This window comes from Phyllostomus discolor, chromosome 3, assembly GCF_004126475.2.
Source record: "Phyllostomus discolor isolate MPI-MPIP mPhyDis1 chromosome 3, mPhyDis1.pri.v3, whole genome shotgun sequence".
NCBI classification, from domain to species: Eukaryota; Metazoa; Chordata; class Mammalia; order Chiroptera; family Phyllostomidae; genus Phyllostomus; species Phyllostomus discolor.
In genome coordinates, this window is record NC_040905.2 from 20,993,480 (window position 1) to 21,017,283 (window position 23,804).

The 23,804-nt window shown below is 36.9% G+C and overlaps 1 pseudogene; it reads left to right on the forward strand.

Annotated features, from left to right (window-relative positions):
- Positions 1-241: 241 nt before the first annotated feature.
- LOC114496143 lies at positions 242-2,950 on the forward strand (annotated as a pseudogene).
- The last annotated feature ends 20,854 nt before the right edge of the window (positions 2,951-23,804 follow it).

Below are 23,804 nucleotides of genomic sequence, written 5' to 3' on the forward strand. Positions count from 1 at the left end.
TTTTCAGCAGTGCTCAGTGCCAGAGGGAAGTGCTTTGGGCAGTGCTAAATGCTGCTGAGAACCTCCATATGTATAATTGAATACTATCCAACAATAAAAAACAATGAAATTTTACCACTTGTGACAACATGGATAGACCTAAAGTGTATTATGCTATGTCAGACAAGTCAGACAGAGAAAGTCAAATACTGCATGGTTTCACTTATCTGTGGAACCTGAAAGAATCAAACAATCCTATAAACAAAACAAAACAAAAATAGACTCTTAGACATAGAAATCAAAAAGGTGATTGACAGGAGGGATTCAGTGTGGAAATGGGTGGATAAAGTGAAGAAATATACAGTCAGTAATATTGTGATGAATTTGCACGGTGACGGATGACCACTAGACTTAGTGAAGTGATCACATTGTAAGGCATTATATTGTACACCTGAAATATAATATTGTATACCAGCTACACCTAATTAAATATAATAAAATTAATAAAACATAAAATAAGGGACGGTGCAGAACTTAACTGTATTGTTAAGGCAAAAACCAAATGGCAAAGGATGTAAAAGGTGATTGAACATCAAATGTGGACAACAATGGCAAAAGTTGGTTGTAAAGAGGAGGAAGTTAGCACAGGAAGTGGAGTTGTATCTTTAAAAGGTGATTTTCTTTTTAAGACAGAAAAGACAAGAATATTTAAGAGTTGAAGTGAGTGATTCTCTGGATTAAGATAAAAGAGAAGGGAGGTAAGAAAGCAAAGGGGCATGTGGTCATTATGGATAAAGGTAGAAGTAAAAAAAAAATATTTGTTTTGCTCTGATTATTATTTGTCACTTTTTATTTAATATCTAATATATAATGTATTACAGTTAGACTAAGGGAAAAAAAATGAGACACTGACATATGCCTATCCTCAAATTGGATACACTAATGTGGAAAAGACAGGCCTGAGTGAGTTATTTTGATATGATAGGGATTATAACAGATACCCAGGGTATAGAAGAATTCAGTTCTAGATGTTGTGCAAGATCATCACAAAGAGGAAGCATCTTAAAGACTGGAATAATGGAAAAAGAAATTGCATAAAGGAATTCATTAGATAAAACAAGATATTAATAACTATTTTTAATATCTGGTCACTGTCAAAAGAAAATTAGGAACTTTACGTGCCTTATAAGCATTCAGTTCTCCGAACACCATGTGGTAGCTATTATTATTCCCAATTATAGAGAGGAAACTCAGGGTCAGAGCAAGTAATTGTTAAGGGATATAGTACTTAAAGGAAAAATGCTAATTCTCGCACAAATATAAATAATTACAAGCTGAAGATTTTACTTTTCTCGTTAATGAGGGAATCAATGTTACAAGTAGTACAAAGAGAATTCAGGCAGATTCTCTTACATCAAACACCTAAGAGATGTGCTGTAAGAAGCAACAACTTCTCTTCTTCCTCTCTGCCATCTGCTCGGCAGCTGCAAAGCAGCAACCATGCGTGAATGCATCTGCATCCATGTTGGGCAGACTGGTGTCCAGATCGGCAATGCCTGCTGGGAGCTCTACTGCCTGGAATATGGCATCCAGCCCAATGGCCAAAGTGACAAGACCACCGAGAGGTGGGGGAGGGTGACTCCTTCAACACCTTCTTCAGTGAGACAGGTGCTGGCAAGCATGTTCCCAAGGCAGTGTCTGTAGACCTAGAACCCATGGTCATTGATGAAGTTCACACTGCTACCTACCACCAGTTCTCCCACCCTGAGCAGCTGATCACAAGCAAGGAAGATGTTGCCAACAACTATGGCAGATGCCCGTGGATGCTACACCATTCGCAAGGAGATCATTGACTTCGCCCTGGACTGAATTCAGAAACTGGCTGACCAATGCACACGTCTTCAGGGCTTGTTGGGGTTTTCCACAGCTATGATGGGGGAGCTGGTTCCAGGCTCCTCCCTGCTGATGCAGCATCTCTCTGTTGATTATGGCAAGAAGTCCAAGCTGGAGTCCTCCATTTACCCAGGCCCCCCGGGTTTCCACAGCTGTAGTGGAGCCCTACAACTCCATCCTAACCACCCATACCACCCTGGAGCACGCTGATTGTGGCTTCATGGTTGGCAATGAGGCCATCTACAAAATCTGTAATAGAAACCTCGATATCGAGCATCCAAACTATACTAACCTAAATAGGCAGATAGGTCAAATTATGTCCTCCATCATGGCTTTCCTCTGGTTTGATGGAGCCCTGAATGTCAATCTGACCAAATTCCAGACTAACCTGGTGCCCTATCCCCACATCCACTTCCCTCTGGCCACATAAGCCCCTGTCATCTCTGCTAAGAAAGCCCACCACAAGCAGCTTTCTGTAGCAGAGATCACCAATTTGTGCTTTGAGCCAGCAAACCAAATGGTGAACTGTGACCCTTGTCACGGTAAATACATGGTTTGCTGCCTGTTGTACCATGGTGACATGGTTCCCCAAGATGTCAATGCTGCCATTGTCATCAAGACCAAGTGCAGCATCCAGTTTGTGGACTGGTGCCCCACTGGCTTCGAAGTTGGCATTCGTTACCAGACTCCCACGGTGGTGCCTGATGGAGACCTGGTTGAAGTCCAGAGAGCTATGTGTGCATGCTGAGCAACACCGACACTATTGCTGAGGCCTGGGCTCGTCTGGACCACAAGATTGACCTGATATATGCCAAGCATGGCTATGTCCACTGCTACATGGGTCAGGGAGTGGGGGAAGGAGAGTTTTCTGAGGCCCGTGAGGACATGGCCGCCCTAGAGAAGAATTTTTAGGAGGTTGGTGTGGATTCTGTGGAAGGAGAGGGTGAGGAAGAAGGAGAGGAATACTAAAGTTAAAAATGTCACAACGGTGCTGCTTTTACAGGGAAGCTTATTCTGTTTTAAACATTGAAAAGTTGTGGTCTGATCAGTTAATTTGTATGTAGCAGTGTATACTCATGTACAATCACTGGCCTGTGCTTTAAAACATGATGGTTTGTTACAGACCCAGTTTATTTCTCCGATGGGTTTGAATAAAGCATTCCCTGTCTTAAATGGGGGGAAAAAAGATTCAAACTTCTACTATACACATAAAGAAAACTGAAAATATATTTATTGATGCTAAATTGTGTTTATTTGCTTATTTTTGTTTCGTTTTAGACAAATTGCTATTATTTGCGGTAGAGTGATTACCTCTTCACCAGATAGAATGTGTATGTCTTTGGACTATAGATGGCATGAAACCTTCCTTCTTGACCACCCCCCACCAATAGGTCAGATAACTGGAAGACTTGCTTGGCGATGATTAATTCTCCTTTGTAAACCTCCAGTGATATTTTGGTTCACTTAGAAGTCTGCCACTTTTTCTCAGAGAGAACTTGACCTTGTCTCCTGAAAATCTCTAATTCACAAATTCACACTGGGACTTGAACTGACCCATTCCCTTATGCCTTGAGGCGTGATGGGTTTAGTTTCCCCTGTAAAATAATGTGTTGGAACATAGACAGTTGGTTTTAAACATGCAGACTTCTACTTACAGAACTTTTGGTGCTGGCAAAACAAATGGGGCTGAAGAAGGATCAATGCTACCACCTTATTTAATTAGCATGTTGCTCTGAGGGCTCCGATTGACCTACTTTCCATGAGTTTAGCTAGATAAGCATTTCTACTATAGAACTTCTTGTTATGTTTAAGTAAATTAAGATATTGAACAGAAAAATGGTAGATATTGTAAAAAAAATGAATTTTTATATCTATATTACATTTCTATTTAGTCCCGACTGCTTGCAAGTAATTACAAAAAAAGTGTTTAGAACAGCAATTGCTTACTATAGTGTTTAGAGAAAAATATAGGAAACATCTCAAATGCATGAATACAAAAGATCTAAGCTGGTCTATTACCATAATATTTACTGGATTTTAAGAAGAAGAATTTCTCTCTGCATGTTATGTATATCAAAAAGCTGGAGGGTGAGAATGTAGTAAATTAGGTGTATATATTTTTTTTAATTTAAGCAAGTCAGAAAACATGTTTTTTATCTGTATACTGTACTGAATTTCAAGCACTCAAATAAACACAATATTAATCTTGATAAAAGCAGCCAGTGCACTGTTTAATGCCAAGTACATTCTCATGAAACACAATATAACCATTTACTGTGAAAAATTTAGCACTAGCTGGTATGGCTCAGTGGACTGAGTGCTGGCCTGTGAACCAAAGAGTTGCTGGTTCAATTCCCAGTCTAGTGCATATGCCTGGGTTGCAGGCCACTTTCCCAGTAGAGAGTCTAAAAAAGGCAACCACACATTGATGTTTCTTTCCCTCTCTTTCTCCCTCCCTTCTCCTCTCTAAAAATAAATGAATAAAACCTTTAAAAATTGAAAAATGTATAAATTTTTCTTAAAGGTGAATTCTCTGTCATTTACATGAATTATAAATGAAAGACCCAACCTAAGGACTAAAAAAAAAAACAAAAAACAAAAAACCTTGAAATTGCACTCACAAATAGCACACTCGCACATAATTCTTAGCTGTCCAAACCAGCAGTCCATCTGATAGTAACACAATGCACTACATGCTGTACAACCTACGTTTTATTCCAGTGAGCAACACAGGGTTAAAATATGTAATTTTAGTGATTACAAATAATCATAATTATGTTGATTTTCTCCACACTGGACGTGTTTTCAAGTGTGTGATCCTTTTCATCCACCACATGAATCCCTTTTAAGTACTATGCACCTCTGAGATTTAATACAGACAATGTGACAAAAGTTTTCTGTGTCATAGCATTTCAGACTACTTTCCTTTTGATCTGTTCCATTAATAACATACTTCTGTTTGCACCAAAAATATTCGAAGGAAATTTTCATATTAATCAAAATAAGGATCTACTTTTCATGTTTTGGCATGCATGTTACAAAAGTCATGGGCAAATGTCTTGCAAATTGTCTCAATTATCCTATTTACTTTAAATAGTTATCATAACACATGTCTTTTGAATACTATAATCTCAAAGTGTCACTATGAAAACCAAAACAAAGAAGTTAGAATTGCTCTGTCAAGCTACTTTTTGTCAGATCATTTGGTTGTTTGAATAATTACTCTTGCTTCTCTCTCTGTTTGGAATCTCAAATTAATAACTTAGCTTTAATTTTACAAAGGAGTTTTATTTAAAACAGTTGAAATTTATTGAGCATATCTGTGCAGGACACGATTTAGCACCTCAAATAAGCAATTCCATTTAATCCTGACCATAACACTAGGACAGATTGTCAACACAGACACTGAGGAGGACAATATTGAAGCTCAAGACTTAAAGACATCTCCAACATCATTCATACAATTGTGAAGTTGTAGAGTTGGACTTTCTTATTTACAACAAAGCAATGCTTTTAGCATATTAAATTACATACTATAGTATATGAGCAATTTACATCAATTTTTCTGGAAAATTTTAATTTTTGTTCATTTTCTATTCCGGACAGCACTAGCTACAACAGTTATTAATACCTTAATAATCAGTGTTTTGAATGCATTTAAACTTTTCATGTGGGCTCAATGGAAATCAATGGTTTCTGTTCAGTCATACAAGATACAGCACAATATCCTCAGATTCTCCCATGTTTGCAGTAGAAAGATGGAATCTACTTCTCACCCATATGATTTTTTTAATTGTAGAAAATGCTGTTCAGCCATGGGAACTTTGTGCATGTGTCTGCAGTGAAAGTCTATAACCAGGCAGAATTCTTCCTAAGTCACAGAATCTCTATGCTGGAGTGAAATAAATTTGGAGTATGGCAAGGTCTTTCCAGGAAAAGTCCAGCCATTGCTGATATAACAAGCATGGTTTGTGTGATATGGATGTAACCTGGCAGCTAAGCAGAGTGGACTGGAATGTGCATGTGTGGACAATGAGGACTTCACTGTACTACTAGTCAGTGGGGGCTGACTAGTCCATGTGTATGTAGATGCTGCTGAGCGAACATATATACCGTGTGGCCGTCATATTCAAAATCACTGAGAGACAAACCTGCATCAAAGTTTTCGCTAAGCTTAAACATTCCTCCATGGAAACTTTTTGGATGATTCAGAAGGCCAAAGCTATGGGCAGCGGTGATTGGCAGCATCATCAGGACAACATACCCACTCGTGCATCACTTCTCATATACTGTTTTTTGGTGAAACATCAAGTCACCCAGGTGACTAAGCCCTCCCACAGCCCAGATTTGATGCCCTGAAACTACTGCCCTTTCCCAAAACTAAAACCAGCTTTGAAATGGAAGGGAGATTAGATCAATGACAAGATTCAGGAAAATACAACAGGGCAGCCGATGGCAACTGGATCTTTGTGAGGTACCATGGTGCCTACTTTGAAGGGGACTGAGGTTTCATTGTCCTATGTACAATGTTTCTTTTATCTTGTATCTTTTCCAATAAATGTTTCTATTTTTAATTTTGCATGGCTGGTTACCTCTGGACATACCTTGTATATATCAGGTTAGTCTTTGAAGATAAATGTATGAAACTGATGTGCTTAGGATAAATTTGTGAAAACAGGGAATTATTTATGCCATGTTGAAGACATGGGAAGAAGGTTGATAAATAATGTTGTTTGATTAGAAGTAACTATTCTTTGGGCCCTTACTAAGTCCTTATTAATGATTTTGAATACAACCATACACTTTCTTTTCTTTCCTTCCTCTGACACATAGCAGACCATAACTATGATTATTTCAATAACACACCTAAAAGGAACAAAGATAACTAAATGAAAGGAATAAAAGAGGGAAAAAAGGAAACCAGAGAAGAGTAGACAGAAAAGAAAAAAAGGAAAAAAAAAGTAAGAAGAGGTAAAGAAAGATAAGAAACAACATAGTCTTATTGTTACCGCCAGTATTGAACTAGATATTGACAAAGAAAGAGAGCAAAAGAAAGCAGACATTCAGCTGAATAAAATGGGAAAAGCATACTCCTGCTTGGTAACCAGAAAGCTACAGCATCACATGCCGGCTTTGTGCTCCACTAGGAAGATTAACACTACTCCCCTCTGCCCTCCAGTACCAGATTTCCAGGTGGGAGGAAGGGAGGGTGGGCATATGTGCAATAGAAGTCAAAATGGCATAGGAGAGGTGCTGAACCAAAAAGACCTATCAATCTGTCCTGGGGAAACAAGGCATTGGTTGGGAGGTAAACCCATCCAAAGCCTGTAGAAGTGTGGGAAATTGATCGGTTCTTTGAAAAAGGCACCAGGTCCATCCCTAGCCCGAGATAATATAACCCCAGGGGAACACAGAAGTTATCGCTCTTGCCCACCTGGTGATGCACTCTTTTCATTCATATGCTCCCTTGCTGAGGAGCACATGGCCATGTTATCTAGTAGCTGCAAGGCACTCAGAAGATGACAAGGGCTCCAAGAGTAATAAGTTCTCCCTCTCACTCATGACTTATGCTCGCACCATGTACTCATGCTTCCTTTCTCCAAAGCCATGCAGCCTTAGCAGCCACATGGCTGATAGCCATGGGGACTCACCCCCCAGAGCAACTAGGAATGGAAATAAGTTAAGGTATGTGAATGGGGTCTGAGACCGCCTAAGAACTGCCTGTGGGCTCCCAAAAACTAAGTTTTAGTATGAATCAGAAGCTCTGGAGACTGGCTCTTGTCTTGGCCTTCCTGGGGGCTCAGTGGGTCTTTTTCTATGCCAGGACAGCAGGAGATGAGACACTGGAAACTCGGGAAGCAGCTTCTGTTTCCATGTGCATAAACCATCTTGCCACCCCACAATCTCCCTTGTGTGGGTCCTCCAAATTCTTTCTTTGTGATCATGTGGAAGAGCCTAATTCTCACTACAGCAATGCAGGATAAAGGAACCTTAAAATGTAAATTTTAATAATCATACAAGAAGAGAGAGGAGAGAGGGGAGAAGATTGTAATTTTTTTAATGTTATTTATTTTTTTCAGAGAGAGGGGAAGGGAGAGAGAAAGAGAAGAGAAACATCAATATGTGGTTGCCTCTCACACATCCCCTACCAGAGACCTGGCCCACAACCCAGGCATGCACCCCGTTCTGGAATTGAACCAGTGACCCTTTGGTTCACAGTGCAGCACTCAGTCCACTGAGCCACACCGGCCAAGGTAGATTGTAATTTTTATAGAACAATTAAATAAAGGCTTTTTAACATTTGAGATATTTTCATTAGAGGGGATACATTTCTTCTCCCAAAGTTTCTTTACAGCTTTCCTTTCCATTTGCCCCAGACTAAAAGGAAGTGGGAGGCAGTTTATAGCTGAGGACAAAGACAGCAAATCCTAAGTGTCATCTTGTCCCTGGTGTCAGACAAACTAATTCTATGTAGAGTTGCAAAAGTAGACAATGGCAAGGAATCAAAAAGAAGGAGTTCAGGAAACAGTTCTTAAGGTACAGTTCCCTCCCCCTTTCTCTACTGTTAGAGAAGGTTCCAGAGAAAGCCTTTCTATAACACTAAGTGTGATTCTATGCACAGAAATAAACAACCACCTGTTGACTATGCTGAACTATAAAACCTGGAGAATACGTTTGACATTTCCAGGGCCGAAGACAAACCCAAGAGGTGACAAGGGATGATAGAAGTAGAGAAAATGCCCATTTGGACTTCTGTGAAGTCTATACCAAACACTGCTGAGTTTCCATGGGTTGCAAGTCAGCCACAGCCTGGCTTCTTACGAGTCACCCCAGGCAGCTTCAAGAGGTTCCTCAGGTCACAGAGATTCACCGCCATGGTGATGAGGGGCTGCTGCAGTCTGCTGGATGAGATAAAATCATTCCTCATGGTATCAATGGATTTGGGGTGGGGGGTCTAAAAATAAATTTTCTTCAATCTTTGAAATTCTAGCTGAGCTAATAAACAAATGAACAGAGTCAGATCAACAAGGGAAAATGTAGGAAGTTTATTATGTGAATGCACATTAAGGATGCCATATGAAAATGAGTGCCAAAACGCATTGCAGAGTTGAGGTTTATGTGTTTTTAGGGACAAAGCAAAATGGGGGAGGGAGAGGATGTTTAAGACTTCAAAGGATGTAGGCAATTGACTGGCAGTTAAGAAAGAGCAAAACCTGCACAGCAGGCACTTTCTTGCTAGTCAACCTGGAAACAATGGGGCACCAATCATGCTGTAGCTAATAAGCCCCTGCTTGGGACCTTTCTACCTACCCTACCAAGGCAAATATGCTACATTTTCTTTCTAGAGCAGGACTTTCTATCTGCATCTCTTAGGTGGGGAGGAGGGGGATCAAACATTCTTCCTGAGTCTTTTGTTTTTTAATTACCAGTTAAACAATCAACAATCCGAAAGACTGTTTTAGGGCAGCAATACTGGAGTCCTCTTCAGGGTCCCGGGGTCAGGGAGATGCTGAGTGTCTGCAGCGGAGACAAAGTGGACGAGACTGAGAGACCGAACGAGGCACGGCTCAGCTCCCCTCTGTGATCTAGCAAACATCTCAGAAGGCTCCGGGCCCTAGGGAAGCAGAAGAATCTCAGGAAGAATTCTGTGGACAGCGAGTGAGCTAAAGATATTTGAAGTTGACTGAATTTTCACCTGAGTGAAACTTTTAAAATGAGAATGAATAGAATACCTTATATAAGTTTTCCTCTACCAAACAGAAACGGGCTCCAAAAAGTAAATTAGCTTTCTTTAGAGAAACAGAGTTTTAGGTTTCACATTTTATGTTTCTGACTATGCAATTCATCTCTGTTACAAATGTTACAAATGTAACAGAGATGAATGTAACAGATATAACAGCCATTTCTTTTTGACTCACCGCAGCAATGCACAACATACTACTTTCTGTGTGAAAAAGCAGAGAGGGTCTTATTTGTGACTTAGAGAAGAGCTGTATTTTGGTTTAACTTGATCATATGCCAAAAAAAAAAAAAAATCAAATAGTTTAATACTGGTAAAATGCGATGGCTTCATGTGGCAAGTTAAGATATGTTAATTTCATCTGGTAAGATAGGAATAATTGATGCATCCCATGTAGAGGAATGACATAATAAAGGATGAAGTATATAAGATAGCTAGAATCAGAGAAAAAAACATATCAGGATCATAAGAGAGTGGTAAAAGAGAGCAAGTGAGTTTCCATACGACTAACAGGTAAAGAGGGTGTAGAATGTACAATGCTATTTTCAGGAAGGAAGCACCGAGCCCAAAGGGAAATTTCCCAAGGTCCACTAGGCTGTGGGTGGAGAGGGAACCCTGGAAGAAATAGACTGAAAACCTGATTGTGGAAAAGCACTTTGGATATATCGTACTGCTTTACATTCTAGTCTGGAACACTTGGACTCTACATGGTCTTTTACATACAGAATTGTATGGATAAGTGCCAGTGATTGTGTTGAGAGTTTGTAAATACATTTTCCTTGGGGGAGAGTAAAAAGGAAGGATGAAAATAATAAGATAAAATACCATAAAAATAAAATAAAATAATAACAATCCATGCAACTCCTCTTTCTAGTGTGCCTCTTTTGTGCTTGGTAATGTTAAATTCTCCATTTTCTCCGTTCAAGTTAGAGTAGCTTCTTTCAGAAGTCTACCAGTACCACTAGAAACTAGTAAGTGTCACAAAATAAAACAAATCAAACAGAACAATATTTACAATTCTAATAGCACCTCCCTGGTCAATAAAGTTATACAAATTAATGTTAAAAATTAAATAGTTTTCATCATTGCACTTCTCTCAATGCCTTTAATAAACTAATTTGCATTTTAAGGTCTAAACACAGACTATATCACTTTCCAAAATTATTTTTAACATAAATTCAAACCAAATAATTTGAACATAAATAAACAACATTTTATTTATTTTGAAATAGAATGTTGAATGGGGTTATTCTCAGAACATTTTCTGAAATACTATATTGGAACCGTGCTGCCCCTTCCATCTCCCTTATAGGAGTATGTTCACATATGTAAATAACAATGTGCTTATGAACCACAAAACTCAGAATATGGCACATGATCCGCATACTGTGTAATATTTCATTATAATTAAAGTATATTGTTGCCATTAAAGTGGGTTTTGATCTGTGCACAGAAACATGCATTGCACTCAAGTTTTTAAAGTTAAATTGGACTTGTTACTTCGAACACATGCTATTTCAATTGAGAAATTGTGTATAAACAATGAACTTATTTTGCTTACGTAGATATTTATCATGGTAAAAATAAAATATTTAACATTTAATTATTGAACGCATAATCTTAAATTGTTCTTTGTAAAAGTCAAAACCTATAAATAACATGTCTTTTCAAGATCAACAAATGAAAATATTATTCTCTGATATAAAATTTAAATAGAGATGTCTTCATTTTGGAATAATCTCAATTATGCATCCAAGGCAAGGGATATGAAACTGCATTTAAATAAATGCTTTTTACACACCTGTGAGAAAGGACTTATGCTTCTTTTAGAATTGGTTCTGTCTGCTCTGAGGTTTGCTGGAATTTAAAGATGTGCCTAGAAATGTATTGATGATTACATGTCTCTCTGAAAAAGATATTTTAAATACAAAAACAAAACAGTTTAATTTGTTTGTAATAGGGTATTGTAGACAAATATAAGAGGTTAATAATTTATTATTTTCTACTGCTAATAGAAAGTTCATTTTGCAGTCTAAATATCACTTTTGTTCTCTTTTTTTTTATTAAAACTTTTTTTAAAGACTTTATTTATTTTTAGAGAGGGAAGGGAGAGAAAAAGAGAGAGAGAAAGAGAGAGAGAGGGAGAGAGAGAGAGAGAGAGAGAGAGAGAGAAACATCAATGTGCGGTTGCTGGGGGCTATGGCCTGCAATCCAGGAATGTACCCTGGCTGGGAATCGAACCGGGGACACTTTGGTTCCCAGCCCGTGCTCAATCCACTGAGCTACGCCAGCCAGGGTTTTGTTCTCTTTTTATTAAATACAGGACTGTATTCTGATGCCACCTATAGGATATTTTTGTTTTTGTAAAACCTTGTTACCATTCATAAAGAAAAAGGTTCTTCAAAATTGTTAAAATGAAAAATATTCTCAGTTCCCAAACATCCAGCAACAGAAATACAGAATAGATACAACTTTTAAGCATTCTCTTTAAGGTAAAACACAAGTACACAAACTGAAATCTAAAAAAATAAAGTTAAAAAATAAATAAAATGCTATTCATGCTTCTCTCCTCTTTCTCTGTGCTTCTATTTGCTCTCACATTGCTCTCCTGTCATTTCCTTTCTCCTCTCTTCTCTCCAAGGTCAAAATATATATGTTTCAAAATTAAATGTAGGGCTCAATTAATCCTTTAATCATTACAAAGCCAGCCAATTTTTAATTAATTCAGATTTAATAAACTTAGTTTCTATTCAGCAGAAGAACTGCCTCATATTATCACCATGCTATTTAATTAAATTTAAGTAGTTATGTGTTTTTACAAAATAAAGTTGTTTTTCTTTTTAAGGAGATAATACTAGTGAGCAATGGAATAATTTTAATACTATGATATTAACATATTTATTTATAATCACAATATCATAATTACTTAGCTATAATGTAATAAGAGAACTAAAATAATTATTTTCAGCTATTTCTTAACATCTTCATTTTCTAGCTTTTTTAGTCATTTTCTTTGTGGTAGTGTATTTAATAGAGTTGGGAAGGGGGACAAATAAGTGTGTAGGTTAAAGCAGAAACTGAGACAAATTTTATTTGTTCATTTTGTTTTTTTCTAAACATGCTAAAACAATTACATATATGCACAGTGATATGGTTTCTGTCAAATTAAAAAAAACTACTTTTTTTAACAAACTCCAATTTTTATGTAAATAATGTTCTATGATTAATGTTGGTTTGTGAGTAGAATATATATTACTCGTAAGAATGTGATTGTGAGATACTGTGGTTTTTAATATAAATTTCTCAATGTTCTTCTATAACTTCATTTAGAAATTATAATATCGTTTCTGACTGCTGTGAGCATGTGAGTATTAGTTTATAAAATTCAACTTAATATGTTCAAAAAGAATGGTAAAAAGGATTAATATATATTTCTTAATATTCCCATCTATCCTCAAAGCTTAATCCCTGTGGAAATGAGAACTGTACTAAAAATAGGATTAATGTTGATAGTTCTTGTAAAGCACAATACCTCAGAACATTTACCAGTAACATAGGTAAACACACATGTTGATATCACAAAGTTGGCAGTCCTTTAATTTACTTTTATCAAAGAAAGCATGGAATTCACAGCTATAATAGGAACTTTGGGCTGAAGTTTATGTAGTGTATTTTGAGATAAAGAAACTAAGACATAGAAAATCTGAAACCATTTATATTCTTAGTAACAGATCTAACACAGAATCCCAGGTTTTAAATTTCAAGTCACTGGAGTCTCACAGTTCTAAAAAAGAACATAATTGATTATTAAACATATTACCAGCCTATAACTAGTAGGGGCTCCAAACACAACACTGTCAGGTGAGTTACACGGCATCCAGAAATCCTGTGAATTACGTGTGAATGTTTGTGATATATTTTGAAAAGATTCACATATTTCATCATATTGTCAAATGTATCCATTACATCAAGTTAAGAATTATCATCTTAAAATCAAACAAAAAATGTTAGATGTATGATTCAAATTCCATCAACATTCAGGGGTAGACTTCTTTGAATTCTTAATATTATCTAAGAAAATATGAAAGATAAGTATATGTGTGTATATGCATACAATGAAAGCATTCATCAGGCTGTGTTTTATGTAATAAGCAATTTCAGCACAAATCTAAACTTCATTAATTCTTTTCTTCCTTTTTTATTGTTGTGCAATTACAGTTGTCCCTATGTTCCCTGCATTACTCTCACCTGCTCTTCCTACCTGCACCTCCCACCCTCAATCCTCCCCTCTCTCATTGTCTTTGTCCATAGGTACTTTATGCCTGCCTGTTCCTTGATGACCCTTTCCTTTCTTTCCCCCACTATCACCCTCCCTCTTCCTCTCTGGTAACTGTCAATTTGTTCTTTATTTCCAAGTCCCTGGTTATATTTTGCTCACTTGTTTGTTTTGTTGATTAGGTTCCACTTATAGGTAAGATCATATGGTATATGTCTTTCACCGCCTGGCTTATTTCACTTAGCATAATGCATTCCAGTTCCATCCATGCTGTCACAAAGGGTAGGAGCTCTTTCTTTCTTTCTGTTGTGAAGTATTTCATTATGACAGTGTACCACAGTTTTTGATCCACTCCTGTACTGATGGGCACTTAAGCTGTTTCCAGCACTTGGCTATTATAAATTGTGCTGCTATGAACATTGGGATGCATATGTTCTTTTGAATTGGTGTTTCAGGATTCTTATGGTATAATCTCAGCAGTGGAATTACTGGCTGAAAAGGCAGAACTCACAACTCCACACCAGGAAGACAAACAATCCAATTAAAAAATGGGCAAAGGACCTGAACAGACAGTTCTCCAAAGAAGACATACAGAGGGCCCAGTCATATGAAAGGAGGCTCAGCATCACTAACCATCAGAGAGAGGAAAATTAAAACCACAGTGAGATACCACTTCACACTGGTCAGGATGGCCATCATAAACAAATCAACAAACTACAAGGTCTGGCAAGGTTGTGGAGAAAAGGGAACCCTAGTGCACTGTTGGTGGGAATGCAGACTGGTGCAGTCACTGTGGAAAACAGTATGAAATTTTCTCAAAAAAACTTAAAATGGAACTTCATTAATTCTATGTTTAAGGTCTGTAATCTACTTTACTGACTCAAGTTTTAATACAATTCAAGAGCACCAGATAGTTATGTGGTAGTTGAGGAAAAAGATGAACTAAGATTTATTAATTTTAGAAAAGAATGAAACTTGCTTAAAACTAATCAAAACAATTGATAGAAAATTAGGTTTCTGTTATATTTGTGCCATTAGCATTAGACTAGAAGGTAGGAGACTAATTAAAAGAGGGATGGCCAAACTAGTACTATTTTGTGTAAAAATAACACTCTTTGGTTTAGGAAGGCAACATGTTAGGGTTGAATACGTTTATAAAGTTAGTTGAAAACATTTTTTTCATACTCAATTAAAACTCTTCATTATCTCATAACTTATTACATAACTTATGCTCTGAGTATTCGAACTGAAGTCTTTTACCATGGCATTGAAGTTAAGCCAGACATTGTTTTATCAAGACAAAACTACTGAACGAGAATGTCAATATAATGATGCCGGTATGACTCACTTGGTTGGAGTGTCATCCCATAACTGAAAGAAAGACTGCCAGTTTGAGTCCCATTCAGGGAACATGTCTAGGCTGCAGGTTTGATCCCCAGTCCGGGCGCATACCGGAGGCAACCCACCAATGTTTCTCTCCCTTTCTCTCTCTCTAAAAGCAATGAAACAGTGTATCTTCAGGTGAATATATATATATATATATATATATATATATATATATATATAAATCTTCTAATCCATGGGATACATTCATTTCTTTCTTCAACATTTTAAACACTTGCTGTGTATAAGACTCTAGGACTGCAGGTGACAACTTTACATTAAAGAAAAATTTTATGAAAAAGAAGAGTTAAAATGACATGAAGAATAGTTCAAATTTAGAAATATCAGAAGTGGTGGTGAATAACCCTCAGATTTGGGAACAGCATGATAAAAGTTTTAAATGGGAATGTGGTTTCTCAGGGTCATCTAGCCATCTTTCTCACTGCAATGGAAATTATGAGTTGGGGAATTATATGATATGAATTTCTATTGGATCATTAATGGCCTGACAATCACACAGAGAGAGGACTTTGACCTTGACATGGAAGGCTTTGGAGAAAGCTGGAAATTTCCTGAGACAGAGCTAATAAGGGTATGAAAGTGTGACAGCATTAAGGAGAGTAAAATTAGGGTGTGTAAGTTATCAAGGGCTGAATGGCTGCTGCATCAACGAACAAGTGAGCAAGTCATACTTTTTCATCCAAATGCCAAGAACCTAATAATTAGTGAAAATACAGAGTCAAATAATTCCTGTGTCTTTTGCCTCTAGTCTCTTCTTTTATTTTAAACTTAAATAATTAAAAACAAGAAGTAATGTGGCATCTTGCCAACTTCATCATAGGCGCTAACTATCAGAAAGAAATGAAAGAAATTCAAATGGAGTCAGGGTAAACTAGGTTATGCTGCAGAATCAGACAACTTCAAAACCTCAGTGGTTTATTATAATAACCATTTACATGCATATTGCTTATCACATGCCCATTGTGTTAGCTGAGAACTTAATTCCTGTGTTCTGTGGTTACGCAAGCCAACAGCACAGCCATCACGTTGTATGATGACAGTTTCTGTAACAGAAGGAAAGAACATACTGACAATGAATGTAACATGCCACATCCACTCCACTCTCAAGGGACAAAACCAGTTGCACAGCTGTACCCATACACAAATGTGGGGGATCTTTGTCCACAGAACCCCCCGTCTGCCAGGGATGAGAATAAATCTACTAAGACATGATCATCTTGTGGAGGAAATGTGGCCGATTTCTCAAAGGAGAAGGACTGAGAGCCTTTTCCTCAATGTCTTTTATTGGGTTCCTTTACACAGGAATTCAGGTAAAGCTCATTGCCAGGAAGTAAGGATCAAATAACAAGAAACTCTGAGGGCCTATTTTGAATCAGGGTCAGATAGCTAAAGAGCTGTAAAAAACTTTAAGGAACAAACTTACTTCTTCCTTGGGCCCTTATCATTTAATTGAAAGCATTCTAAACAAAGCAGGTTTCACAGGATTTTACATATTCTTTCTTAGGCCTGATCACCCAGGGAACCCACCCTTTCCAGCACAGGGCTGCACCACCCTCTGTCATTGTTTCAGGCTTAGGTGGAGTAAGGGAAGTAAGGCAGCCAAGAGATTAGGAGATTTCTCACAGACAATGAGGACTCAGGCTTTGTCAAAGCCGAGGGGCGAGAGTCCATCACCCCCTTTTGCTGTAGCCCCCAAAGCCCTTCCTTGGGGGCTTCCCATGTGATTGTGCCTGTCTTAGGTTGTTACCCCCTTGGGGAATCTTACCTGTCATTGGCTAACTGACCAAGCATTGGGGGGCCAGGCAGGGTAAAGTAAAAGGAGCAGAAGTGGTACTCCTGCCAGGGAGATAAGCTTTTGTTTCCTTGGTGGCTTATGGTCCAAGGTCATTCCCTCAGCCTTAGCCTTGGCGGGGGGGGGGGGGGGGGGGGGGGGGTTACAGCTTCTGATACCAGGCAGGGTGGTTCCCAACACACAAAGGAGTGGGGAAGTACAGTTTCACTATATGTTCAGTAAACAATGAGATAAAAATATTTTCTTGGTTTCAACAATGAGGTAGATAAAACTCCTGGAAGGAAAAATAACAGATAGAAGTATTTTTAATTTCCAAGGTTCAGGAATATATAAAATATTAATTTTGATGTCGGACGAATTTAGCAGCTCTTCTAAAGCAATCAAGAAAGGATGGCTTGATGTTACTATGTATATAGAAATTAGAAATTAGAAAGGGGCTGTGATGAATGTGTGGTTGTCACTGAATATAATTTATAAATGAAGTTATAGATAGGGATTTACTGAGGTCAGGAGAACCCAGAAAGGCCAACAGAAATTCAAGGACAGATTGTCAGTGACCATGTTTCGGGAGTGAGGTGGAGGAATGCCAATAGCCGGAAGAGAAGAAAGAATAAACAAGAAAATGAGCAATATCTTTAAGTACATTGTAAATTAAAATAAGAGTTTCAAAAAGAAGAAGGGTGTGTGTCAAATACTGAAAATGAAGTAGAACAAAGCAGAAAATGGCATGGGAATCATTATGGTTATGATAATAACTAACAAACAGTCAACACTTACTCTGTTCCAGACTTTATTTTTAGAGATTTCTGGGTATTAACTCCCCTCATTTTAAAACTCTGTATGGCTGATAAGGTACAGTGAATGAGGGGGGAAATGCTCAAGGTCCCATGCCCAGTCAACTGCAGAGACAGGGTGTGAACAAGGCACTCTAGCTGCAGAATTGTGTTTCACTCATGAACCAATGATTTATATTCTACTGTTGGTTGCTAGGCATTGCTGTTTTTTCCAAATAAAACTGAGGATTCAAGCCTGGGTTGCAAACTAATATTAATGGTAAATGAGGCATGGAAACAGCAAGTACAGTCATTGTGCTAGAGGAGTTTAAAGATGAATTGCCACAGAGAGGTTTTATGTTATTCAATAGAGGTTATGGTAAGGTAAGGTTCAGCTTTTTTTTTTTTTAACCTGGGCTGTTTTTTTTTTTTTTTTTAAGAAGATACCTAAATACAATTAGCAAAAAAAAAAAAAAAAAGATAAAATTGAGTTAAACTTTGCAGAACAACCATTATTTGTCATATACTTCATCAATGATTTACATGCATTTCCTTATTCAATTCATTGAAGTTGAATATCTTCCTCAATTTACAGAGTAATTCATCAGAGTTCACATACAGATTTCTTTAGTTTTTGAACCAATATCTTTTTTACTATGTAGTATTAGAGGGCACAGGGAGGAAAAAACTATGAGAGAAAATGAACACATGCATGTGTATAATGTAGAAAAATGTAGATAGAAATACTAGAGTTACAAAGCAATAAAATGATTATTTTTAATTTTTTTTTCTGAAAATGAAAGAAATTATACCAAGATTATGGAACTGGCGATGTGCTGAAATGGCAATGGCCATATATGAGGATGCGAGCTACATTAGTAGCAGTCATAAGACAAATGCTGGCCGCGTTACAAAATCATTGCAAACTTGCCTTGGTGTCTCAGAGTGTATGGGGCAAGCTCCATGTGAGTTGAATGAAATTACTCTCAAGAAATGACAGAAGAAATGTCTGCTGTGCTTAACTCTGTCATATATCACATATGTGATGATAAGTTAATTTGTTTATATTTTATACTAGAATTCGGGCTGTCTTCAGCTCTTGTCCAATAGGAAATATACACAGATGCCACCTGCACAGAAATTTACCCAGTCAGATGTGAGTTTTGATCTTAGGTGTTTTTCCTAATGATTTTAAAATAAATATTTTTGTCATTGTTAGTATCAAGGACACCAGTTATTTTTTGATTCTTCGCAAATATCATCTCAGGTGATGACACACCATGGGAACCAGAGCATAAGTGTTTCTTGCCTATTTAGACAGTATTTTGACCTCGACTGGTAAAAAAAGGAGCAGAATTAAAGGATCCAATGCCAGATCCCACAGACCCTTCTCTGTCCCTTCCCTCTTTCAACACTGAAGACATTTTCCTTTAGCAGTTGAATGAGATAGAGTCATCAAGCAAGTCAGCCTGTCATTACAAAGCTCAAGAGCTTTGGCCCCAGCAGTTGCTGCATGTGTATGTGCATACATGTTTATGCACAAGCATGTGCATTCTGTGTCATTTAACTCAGTATTTTATATTAGAGCCAATCCTCTATCCAGTATCAATAAATTAAATAATTACTCCAGCTTTATCGTTCCTATGTGTAAAGTAATAGTGACCTCATGTGATTCATAGGGTATCTGTGATCACTGACTTCCATATACAACCAAATGCCAGATCAAAGAGAAATGATGTGATTTTCTATATCTGAGCACCATTGGCTGTACATTCTAACGGCTGAGGTACAACAGTGTTCTCATTGCTCAAAAGAAAGTGACTTAGTACACTAAATTCTTATTTTTTTGATTTAGAAAAAATGATGAAAAAATACAACTTTCTTGGCAAATGATTTGCTGCTTTCAAATGCCTGTTTATTTAAGTATTTTATTTCACAATATTTCAGTTATTTGTGGTGTTTTTATAGCTTATTAAGTCATTGTAACCATTTCCCCTCCCCATTTTCATTTCTACATACAAACATAGAACAGAAATTGTCAATTTGTCCTTCCAACCATTCAAACTTAACAGATTTAAACTCCATAAGTGGCTTGCTGTGAAGTATAGTATGAAAATCAGTCAACAAAAGCAGCAGTCTTCAAAGATTTAGGTAAATAACTACATTTATAATGGGTACTAGTTTGAAAAGGGAAACAGACTTTTCATTCGAATATACAGTTTTTACCAAAAAACCCTTACTTAACAAAAGGCAAAAAGAAATGTTTTTACTTCCAAATTAAAAAATATGACTTTCTATTGATGTTTATATGTTTAAAAACATACCTGTTTAAGGTTAAAATCAAACTGAAACTGATCATTGTTGTGCAAAATTGGTGACCAGATAACACTGGACAACGCTGGAAGACTGGCATTGTGAGGGATATTTTGCGAGCATTAGGGGAACTTTGAATAATGATCATACTCTGTTCTATCTCTTGGTTATGGCTTGGGATATCCACAGTTTAATGTTAAAATAACTACATACAAGACGAAATAATTTTTGTCTAGTTCCTTTTTTACTTCCACTTCATAAATAATTTTTACCTTTCAATTGGTAAGCAAAACAAGTACTTCACTTTAATCTCTTAAGGCGCCACTGCTCTCTTACCTTTCACGTGTGTGAGTTACATAATGTCCTATTCATACTGCTCTAACTTTAATATGTGTGGCCATTTAGGGTTTAGTTTCTTTTGATGTGAGAAAAATCTTCAAAAATTATTTTGCATGCTGGATGTCTCTCATTGAGAAATTATCTCCGACCAGGCAGACTGATATTACATCTTTCCTGAGATACTCAGTAGACTACTTAAAGATCTTTTTACATCCTCTCTGTCCTTTGGGATAGTTCTCAACACTGAAACTCAAAATTACTTTAAAATGTAAATCTCTTGATATCACTTTCCTACCCAAATCTCCACAATAGATTTTTCATTCCTCTTAGGATAAAGGCTTCGTGTTATTTCTTACTCTCCTTAAAAGTGCCCTTCAGTCACACTGATTTCCTACTTTTTTATTCATTTAAGTTGCCATGAACATTTTTTTTCAGAATTCATTATATCGTATGATTTAATGTATTTTTAAGAGTGTTTATTCCTAATCCCAAACACAAGAATTGGACTCCTTTTACACGTTTTCAACACATCTCATATTTTCCATTTAATAATCACAATTGGTAGATACACTGTAGGATGTTGAATTGAGTCATTCATTTGCTGCAAGTAGGGTGGAAGTTCTAGTAGGGTAACCACCTTATATTTTGCACATTCTTTTATTCCCAGTGTCAAACAAATTCACACGCCAACAACAAAGTAGTCTTTCTTAAATTAATAAATCTCACGCATGAGCACACCATTGAGCTTTATGTTCTGCCAAGTTTAACCAGAGAAAAATTTTATCTTTCCTTATTGTGTTCAGCCCAGTTTAGTAACCTGTCCATACACTAACTCTGCCCTTACCTTATAAAGAAGTATTTTGCTTCCCAATAGATGATCATGGACTAGAATAGAACATCCCCCATCAGGTTATGAGAAAAACATCAACCTATCTCTCATAACCCATTTCTGTGTTTTACACCTCTCTTCTTGTCAAATTCTGAAACAAAACTCCTTCTAGCATATCCCCTTCGGTTTTCTTTGTTATAAATAAAGATGTGTGCTCACAAGAAGTTTTATGTTTTATTTGTTCTATAGATTCCATGGAAGTGCTAATTCTGTGCTTCTAAGTCTGAGATGAAGATAAAGACATGTTTTAAAACAAATTCACTCATCGGAGATAATTTATTTTGATAAAGAGTGATCTTGTTGAATGTTAACACATGACAGAGACACAGGACTAGTCAGATTCTAGGACTCCACTTACGTTTGGCAAGCAGCAGTGCTCTGTTAGTAAGAACAGGAAGGCTAATCTGTTCTGAAAATGAAGACAGTCTGAGGAAATTTTATATTCTCTTCCTGACCTAACCATTTATCCTTGAGAATATATAAAAGCTCAGCATATAAGTGAAACATGAAAAGGTTCTTTCTCTCACTTCTTACCAACAGTGGTAACTTGAAATGTGTCCTAGACTCTGCCTTCCCTGCAAGGGAAAATAGAAACTCTTATCCTCTCTTCTACCTGCTAAGGCCAAATGAGCGATTTAGAATCCTCGTTGTTGCCTCTATTTCATTCCAAATCATGTGCAATCCATAACTTGACAACTCCCCAATATCAGCATTTCATACAGAGTTAAATCATTGTCACCTCTCAATTTGAATAGTGCGCTTACCTCCTAATGGACCTCCGTGTTTTCTCCATTGCTCCCTTGGAGTGTCGACAGAAGCCATGAGTTTCATTTAAGTTCACCTTAGACCATGTCGCTGCCCTATGCAAAACCTGCCAACATTTTCCCATTTTAGAGCAAAACTTAGAATTGTTACATTCCTTAAGTCTATATACATCGCCTTTTTCCAACCTTCATTCCCTGCATTCAGATTCCATAATCCTACTACCCTTTGCCTTACCCATTCTGCTCCAGACCCTCTAATTTCACGTTTTCTGAAATTCTAAGATGTTTTTGCACAGATGTTTTTGTGCATGTTGTTCCCCTTCCAGAAATGTGTTTCTTTTGTTTAACTGCTTTCTTCCTCCATGACTTCAGTCTCCATCATATCTAACATTGTATCTTCACTGATATTTTCCATTCTTCTTTCGTGTTTATTCTTTTTTACTTCAGTATGTACATATATTTTATAATTTAATGATCATTAGTTTTTATTGTTTATATTTCTTAAAAGAGCATAAGTGAGATTAGTACTGCTGTATCTTTGGAACAATGCCTTGCAAAGAGCATACTCTCAATAAATATGTTAAATGGATGGTACCTGTTATCCACATTTTGGAATTTCCAGGAACCTAACACTATTTTGAAAGTGAAGTAAATGGGCATGTATTCCCCCTGATGTCTTTTAGAATTGAATGAACAATTGAATTCAGTGGCTTTATGTTATTCTTAATAAGTTATTTATTGAAAATAGGAAACTTGCTTGACTAACCAAACAACTTGCCCAAAAGAATTATAAATCAGCTCTGCTGGGTCCTTACTCTTATAGGTTTCTCTCTAACACTTGATTCTGATGGAAGTTACTGCAAATTAGAGTGCATTTTAATAATTATTTATGTAGTATTATCAATTACATAACTGAATATATTTCAGCTACTGAATGAGATGTAGACAAACAAAACTGGATTTTTTTCTAGATTAAATCTTCTATATTTTTTTTTTCAATTTAGTTAACTGATTTTACAAGAGATCTAGGTAGTTTGCTTTTTCCCACTATGCAACCAAATGATGGCTCTTTATTTGGCAAGTAGAAAAACTTCTTAAAGGGAGGTCCCAGTCCTGCCCACAGTTCACTTCATGCAAAGGGTACATGAGGGGAAGGATGCATGGAGATATTCTATAGCTGGTTAGTTCAGATACTATAGTCCAACAGGGGCAACAGCGATTTAACAAGATAGATGCTTTCTAATTATTGGAATAAAGTAAATACTGTCAAGGAGAATGGTCTCAAACTTATTGCTGCACAATTATTTTCCAATATTTAGTCCAAAAAATGTTTTTAAGGAACCCTTCTATTTACTACTTCATCCTATAAAATAATCATGACTTCAACATGAACTCCACTGGTGTGTTTATTTAGATCACACCGTCCTGTTACCTCAACCCTAATCCCTTTCAAATCTTCTTCCTTGTGCTAAATTGTGCTTTGCCGTTTCTTATACTGAAATAGGTTGTAAAAGAAAATAATTGGATGCTGGTTTACATTCACTGTGAATATGCTTTTGGCTGTGTACCTTATATTATGCAATGGCTAGTTTTGTAGACTCATGAGGTAAACCTTTTCATGGTCTTGGTGTTTCTTTAGTG